Here is an 8,489-nt window from a genome sequence, read left to right on the forward strand (position 1 = left end):
TTAACAGACTTTTTTGTAGCTGTGGAAGGGGGAATTGTATCTCAGACTTTATTGTTAAGTTATTCTGCAGTCAAAGGATAAGTGTATTTTTGAGCAGGTGTTTGGGAACAAAATAAATGGGATTTTTTAATTGGAGAATACTGATTCATAAAAATGAAAGGTGTCCAGAGGAACAAAACGAGGCAGCTTGTGTTTTGAAGAGCTGTTTGATGTGTGGGGGTGTTTATAAAGAGACAAGTGTAGGTCAAAATATGTGTTCGAGGAGGGAAGAATGGAGGAGGAAAGAAGGATAGAAAAGACCCCTTTGTTTTTCTCCTTCATGAAATCCACGTTCCAAAATTTCAGGCTTTTTTCCTGAGCTATAGGAGAAAATTTCAATTCTCTGATCTTTCTGGTCAAGAACAGGGACTTGGCTTTGGTGTTGTGGTGTTGCCAGTCAATATCCTATCTACACTGGAAAATTCAGCTTTCTTAATTAGTTTTAGAAAGTTTTGGGTTTTCGCAGAAGCAAAAAGACAGGAAATATCAAACCCACCTAGGAGTGCAGGTGTCCTGCTTTGCAGCCCCCTCTCCTTGCTGCACTGTGCAGGCTCAGGTGGCTGCTGAGGGGAGGGAGGGGCCCGGCAGACCCAAGGCAGAGTCACTGCTCAGCAGAATACCAAAGGTTGTAGTTCTCTAAAAATACTGATCTGTTGATCCTTATCTCCTGCTGGCCTCCAAAGTGAGAGTGGTGACACCAGTACTATTGGTTCCTTATGTGAAGGGCCATCTGAGGGAAAGAGGAATCTCCTTCAAGTCAAACTTTTGTGAGTTCTTCAGACAAGACGTTGCCAGGCCCACACTGAATCTTCCCTAGCTCATAGATTTGTGTGTGTGATTTGAATTTGTGGAACCAGCAGTCACATGGAAATGGTTGTGAGTCATAGAAACTCCTCATTCTTGTCATAAATGGCTACTGTGAATTGAAGGAAAACACAAACATAAATGGGAATTCGCTTCTTGCTGCTCCATGCACTGCTTTGCTGTTGAACAACTGCCTGGAACTTCAAATAACTTAATCCCAGCTGATGTATCCCTGTGAATACTCATGTCCTGCAACATCCTGCTCATCAAAAAGGATACAGTGCACTAAAGGGGACTTAATTTCTGAGGAATGAGGTAAAGGAGTCACGTTAAGAGTTTTTCTATTTGGCTGGGCCAATGTGTTTCACCTTAGGATGGTCTTAATGAAATGCCAGAATCAACCTGGAAGAGTAGTTCACAGTACAGTGAAAATAAAATTAGCTTATGAGCCTTCAGAAGACCGTAAAGTAATAAATGTTAAGAAAGATATTAAGATTAAGAACATACCTTGCCTCACAAGCCTAATTTCATCTACAATAGAATAGTAGGTATTGTAGATCTGTGGGTGTCATATAATGTCACTGTGTAAAAGCTGTGGGTGTCACATAATTTCATACTTGTGTTACTAATATCTTTTATAATAGTTTTGTAAGCAAACAGTGAAATTAACACCTGGGTAAAACTTCACAATTCCACTTCTTGGAATTCTGCTGTCCAAATAGGCATCAGTCCTTCAAAGTCCATCCCAAGTTATGTTGTATGTTTCTGTAGGAACATGTCTTGAGCCCAGCACTGTTATGGTTCCTTCAGCTGAGTGCAAGACAAAAGAAGAGAAAAAATGAAATTTACAATTATTTATTTAAATGCAGAAATGTTTCTGGTAAATAAGATGGGATTCAATAAGAGCAACTTCAGAGTGCTACATTTTGTAATGAGCAATACAGCAGTGAAACAGAGACTGACTGGCTCCATACAGTTCCCCATGTGAGTTTGCAGGCTTGTGAGACACCCCACCACCTCACCTCTCCTGATTCCTCACTGCTGGTAAGGTCTCAGGTAGAATTCAGTGCCTAGATTTGGATTTGCTGCTTAAAAAGTAGTACATGAATCAGTTGGAGAAAATCCACAGGAGTGTAAAATCATTAAAGGTTTAGAAATATGACTTAAAGGTAAGGTTTAAAGACCTGAAATTGTTTAGCCCAGGACGAGAGAAGACAGAAAAGGGACATGGTAAAAGTATTCAAATATGTAAAAGGTTGCTGAAAGAGAATAACCATCTGTTATTTGTGTTCACTGGGGTAGCTCAAGAGGAAAAAGACTCAAAATGCTGCTAGGGAATTTTAGGACTAGTACTACAAAGATGGTCTTCAGTGCAAAGTGTGTTTTTAAATATAAAGATAGCAAAGGACTGGAACTGAGTTGTGGACAGTATGTGGAACCTCTGTGTTTAAAGACCTTGTTTATAAGAAAGCTTATATAGTTATTGTTCAGAAATTACTCTAGAAAGAACAGATCCTGTCTTGGATAGGTAGGATCTTGAACTCCCTTCCTACTTTATTTCTGCTTGTGTCACCATAATGCAGACTACTGGCCTGATTAAAGGGTATATGATTAGATAGCAGAAGTCCTTAAATGAGTCCAGGAAGCCCACTGACATTTTCAAGATAAAAGAAAGAAAGAGACAGATTGGAATTAGAGATGAAGGAGGATTCTGCTAAGACTGTTGCAGACCAGGAGTTGCAGTAGTGTGATAAAACCACAAGACAAAACCCAAAGAGAAATACAGTGAGACTGAAAGTGAAGATGGTTGTACAGCTAGAGTCTGAGGTCTAGGGATGATCAGAGGATAAAGTGCTGAGGGTGGGGGGATCAAAGAGAAATATATAACAGATGAGAGGGTGGGGAAAAGAGAAACATTTCCTCCAGATGGCATGTATTATCTCCTGGAAGGATTGGCAAGATTAGAGAATCTTGCCAAGAGGAGGATATACCATAAATAGAGCTATACCAACTGTATTATATTCTATTCAGCAAGTAAGAAAAGACTTCTTGTAAATTAGTTACTCTTTTAGAAATGCAGATTCTGTGTATTAACCCAACTTTCTCCCTTTATACTATTATTATTAGCATCACTCTGTGTTCAGTATATAACTCTACACAATTTCTAAAACAACTCTGCATAATTTCTAAAACATCCCAAAATCAACCTTCTTCTGTTTTCCATCTCTTCCCTAATTTTTTTTTTTCTTGATACCATCCCATTTTATGTGACTGGTTTTTTTCCTTGTTGGCAGAGTAACAAGGTTCAGGGGCCTGCAGATTTTATGAATCTTTTTATAGTGGTTTGGCTTTGTGGAAGGATGGTGTGGATGTCACTGGATATCAGCCAGTCTTTCTGTGAGAGGGTCTGCAGAGTGGGTGCCAAGAGGGGTGGGGATTGGAAGACTGGAACAGAATTATAGAATTAATTAGAGAAACAAATATAGAATTAGTTGTAGAAATCAAAAGTTTAAATTTATGAAGAAACCTTTATTTAATTCATGAAAGGATAATTTTTCAATTTAATTTGGAAAGGGTTAAGGGATTTACCATAAAAATGGTGCTTGCCTAGAATATATGATGCTTTTCTCATCTAATTTTTCTAATTAAACGATCAGTCCAAAGGAAGATTGCTGAAGAAAGGTGGGTCTGGGAGTCTTTCCAACCTCAAGTTTTGTAACTCCTGAGCTTTTTCCTAGTTATGAATTTAAATCTGTATTTGGGGGATGTGTGTTTATAGTCTTCATTTTATAAGCCTCAGAGTTGTTTTTGAGCTTCCCTCTGTGAAATGAGAACTGGAAAATTGTTTTATTATGGAATGGAAAGTCTCAAATCACTGCAGTAGTTAATGTTTGAAGAAAAATACCACAAATTTCAAGATTTGCCATAAAATTATAAGAGTTGGAAATTTTGGGCTAAGTCAGAGGCCTAAAACTTGAAGGTAAGTAGAACTACTTCTGAGGAATTAAAGAAAAAGCAAGAGAAGCACAATGAGCAAAATGATAAAGCAGCCTCAGTTTTCCCTGTGAAGATGGAATGATGGCAGAAGAGAGGAGCTAGAGAGCTCAAAAGCCAGGATAGGGAGGTTGATAGGATGAGGGCAACCATAAAGAGGAGAACAGGGAACAAGTGTGGAGAAGATAAGGTCAGTCCAAAGGGCCAGTGTCCTCTCATTTATGGTGACTTAGAACAGGTCCTTGGAAAAAAGTAAAGGAAGTGACACTTTCCATGGTAAATATTGCTGCTGATTTGGAAGCAGCAGTTTTCCCACAACCTGCCATTACTGTTTTAAGCTCTCAGCCCAGCCACGTGACAGAACAGCTTTGAGTGAAAGGGCTGATGGCAGAATGTTTGCTACCCCTTCCCACCCAAGCTAGGGGAATTTTTATTAGCTCAACCCCGTGAAATAATTGGCCAGAGCAAGTTAAGAAGACAGGTGTGACTGTTGGTCCGAGATGTTTGCCACAGGGCTGCGTTTGCTTACCCTGGCACGTTTTGTGTGATGTCAGCACACAAAGAATGTTTCTGCAGATAAAGCAAACAGCAAATGATTTCACGAGCCTGTTTGGGACAGATGTGTGCAGTGCGAAGAAACATTGTAGCACAAACTGTAGTACTCCTCAAGATCGTGTTGTTCTAGCTCATTAATCACTTTTCTCTGGTTTGTCTCCATGGATGACTATCTGTGAAAACTCACCAGTGCTCACGACAAGGCTCTCTGCTTGCCACCCCTCCACATAGAGGCCTGTTGAAATTCTGTGTATCGTTATCAAGGCCCCACTGAAAGACAGATGGGAGCTGTAACTCTTTCACGTCTGCTCCACACTCCTCTTCCATTTGCGGCCAAGAGCTGCCCTGTATAGGAAATCTCCCTCAATGTTTCATGCTGAAAAAATAATGGGTTTAATCAGTATTCTCGCCCAATTCTTTTATCAGTGTGTTTTATCCAAATAAATTAAAACCATTATGGCTTTTTTTGGTGATGAATAGGTAAAAGAAGAATAAATAATAGGCACTTTAAATTAGAGGAATTTGCATAATGAAATTACTGAATCATATTGCTACAGTGAAATTGGAGCATAAAATGTGTTTGGAAACATGAGCGTTTTAAGGTTTTTTTTTTTTTTTTCATATAAGGGAGGAAAAAGAGGAGATGCTTGTCTTCTCTCCACTCCAAAAAACCCAAGGGGATGTATATTTACTGCTATCCCCAGGACTTCTGTGTGCTCCTGGCCTGGTCTTTGGAAAATTTTACTAGTCAAGGAGTCATGCATGCCTGTTTCCTCATCCTTTACTTGTCATGGAGCAGCTGCATTTCAGAGTTGTTAGGAAAGAGCAGTGGCTACATATGGAAGAGAACAAGATGAATATATCAGTATTTGCAGTTGAGATTAAATCTGAGAATGAACAACTAGTGTGATGTTCATTGTTGCATGGGAGAACAGAGATTCAAAAATTCCCTCTCTATTGGTGCACAGACTCATAAAGCCTTTCCACAGACAAATCTTTTAACATTGGACATTTTGGGCAGGTTGAGCTGCAAGGACTGTTCTTCTATGGTTCTTCCAGTTTCTTGGTGTTCAGGAACAGCAGCCACTCAGGTGCCAAATGGAATGCACTTTCCTCTACTGGACTGCCATTCAGTCAGGTCAAAGACCCTCAGAGTTCCAGTCCCACTCTCCCCAGCCCTTCCTTCCATCCTTAAAGAAGGAAGAAGGCACTGCACTCTTAGTAGGATTAGGATGACCTTCAGTTTTCCGAGGCAGTAGATGAGGTGTTTGGTGTCACATAGTGCTACAAAGACATGAGCAACTGAGAGGGGATGGAGTTCCTCACAACCAGGTGGCCGAAAACCCCCCAAACAGGCCAAGTGTGACATTGCCAGGTGGGAGTCACTGCAGTGAAAAAAACAGGCCTGAAACAGCTGCTGCACTGAGGCATCTGAGTATAATCTCTGTTGTATATTGGCCTAAATCTTCTCTTCAGAAGATCTGAAAGAGATTAAGGTTTAGTCATATCTTATTTAGCAGTATAAGGATTGGAGAACTCATCCTGAAAGCAAGGAAAATAATTGTATGCTGTTCTCACCCAGAGGGTCGGAGGAGCTTCTGGCTCTCCATCTAACCTGTCAATAGCCACTTCCCCAGGTTCTTGAGAGATTGCCTCATCAGAACTACTTTGTTTAATGTTACCTTTGTCTCTCACCGGGCTTCTTGAAGAATCTCTCTCCTTGTTTCTTCCATTCATCCCCTGCCTCATTCACTCCTCACATTTAAGGGGTGACTCTTATACCAGATGTCTGATTTGGATGTGATGAACTTCACTGACATCAATTCTATAATTTATCAAGTTGTAGAGGTCCCTTTTCATCCACCAACACCCCCAAATCTTTTCCCCCAGAGCTGCTCTCAATCCATTCTCCTTCCAATTTGTATCTGGGACTGCAGTCAAGTCTGTCTGTTGTATCCACAGGGTATAACTAAACCAGTGAATTGTGATGATGGTTGTCCCTACATATCATGCTCGACATTTTGCTTGTTCTTACATAAACCAACATGTTCTTCCTATTGTTTTTCTCCTGTTAAGTGTTCCTCATCTTACAATATGTTTCAAAAAAACCTCTTAGATGAAAGCATTTATCATGTTGAAATGTTTTTATCAACAAATAGGAGGTCATCTGGTATCAATATTTAGTAAATAAGCATGATTTAGCAACACCAAAATGTTTTTTCCCCATTTTTGTAGCTCTCATTTCTTGATGTGCACAAAGTGCCAACAATCTGTTTTTCTACTGTAGTTAATGTTTTCTTATACAGGCTTTTGGATGGCCGTGGTCTAAAAACATCTGCTCATGGACAGGATCACTTGGGATTTTGGTTGCTTTTTGATTTCCAGTTCAGTTTTTAGAGTTCAAGTAACTCCCACTCACCTGACACCACCAAAACCAAACCAGAACAAAAGCCCATCTGCTGTGGGTGAATTTCCCAATGCACAACTGAGAGCAGATCTAGAAGGGAGCTGAACTTGGACCAAGTCCAACGCAGCTTTTGGTTTGTGAGCTCATTTGAATCCAGAGCACACCAGGAGAAATCCTGGCACCTAACTGAGTGAGGAATGCAAAACTAGACCCAAAATTTTCTGGACTTGGTTTTACTAGTGTCATATAACCTGTCCAGGACACTGAGGTCAGTGTCTTTTCCCTTGTGAAATGTTCAATAAGATCTTTGGTTGACCACAGGCCACCAAGAGTCAGGTTTATCTTTCTCAGCAGCACAGGCTCTCTGTGAAGCCCATTGGGCACTTGGAAGGAAGACTGCTGTCTTCTGAATCACTACCACCCTTTCACAGCAGCATCCAGCAATCTTCTGAGATCACAGCTGCCATCCAGATTTTAGCCACTCTGAGCCTGCATTGCTCTACAAAATCTGGAGAGAAGAAAACCTAAGTTTGTGCAGTCTCTGTATTGAAAGAGCCTTACAGTTTCAGAAACCTTTAAATCAATGGCTGATTAGTAGGTTCTTTACTATGCAGGCAGGCTAAAATTTCCACAATACAACTTCCAGAATACAAATACAGCTTTCAAGATCCAGCTAGAGAAATCAAACTGAGTTAGCTAGTGAAAACGTAAAATGTATAGGGAACTGAGATGTCATATTAGAAAGTCTATCTCTTCAGTCTGAAAGCTCCCTCTTAGATACCTAAGCCTTCACAATGGAACGGTTTTACACAATTTGCAGGAGATATAGAAAGTTATATGATCTGGAGAGCCATTGCAGTTCTCTGAGGAAAGTCCTTATGGCCCAACCTGGAGGCACTGGCAGAAAAATGAAAACTTCGACTCCTTGCTGGTTATCAAACACAAGACAGAGACTCTTTAACTTTTTTATTGTTGTGGACTTTGAGTTATAATATGGCAGAATGTTTCAAGACAAGCAGAAAATTTAGTACATTTCATGAATATCATCCACTGAATTCAAGGTGCAATTAATTTCATCAAATGCATGTGTCCACTTTTAGATTAGAGAAATAATTCCATGTATTTTACTGATATATTAATTCCATTAATATTAAGATTAGCCTGGATACTTGAGTTACATGTAGATATGTCCTTTGCAGCTACTTATGGGTCAATCCAATTGCACATGTATGGATCTATTGCCATCTGAGCTGCATTCTATCTGGCCTGAAAAAAGGCACTGGCAGAAGAGCATAGCTCTCTCATATACCCCATTTTTCCTGGCAGCCTTGCAAATGTCTTGAATATATTAAATGCTAAAAATCACAATCTGCATTGATATTTAGACAGCAGAATTCAGACCTTGAAATTAGGAGAGAGGAATCACATGCATTGTGTCTTGTTTCCTTTGAGAGCTTGAAAAGGATTTAGTTCATCTTTCACAGAAGCCTTTCCCTTGGTTTAGATGGGAATCAGATAAGCTATGTAAAGTAAAGGTAACAGCTTGGGAGACTGAATAGCCCTCCAAAGTGACACTATCCAGACTCCATTATTTCATTTCAAATAAAAGTGAAGCTGGTCAGAATCAAAACTTATGCTCATCTAATGGCTGTTTTTTATCTCAATACTGTAGAAAGATATCTACATCCCT

This window comes from Prinia subflava, chromosome 7, assembly GCF_021018805.1.
Source record: "Prinia subflava isolate CZ2003 ecotype Zambia chromosome 7, Cam_Psub_1.2, whole genome shotgun sequence".
Taxonomy (NCBI): Eukaryota; Metazoa; Chordata; class Aves; order Passeriformes; family Cisticolidae; genus Prinia; species Prinia subflava.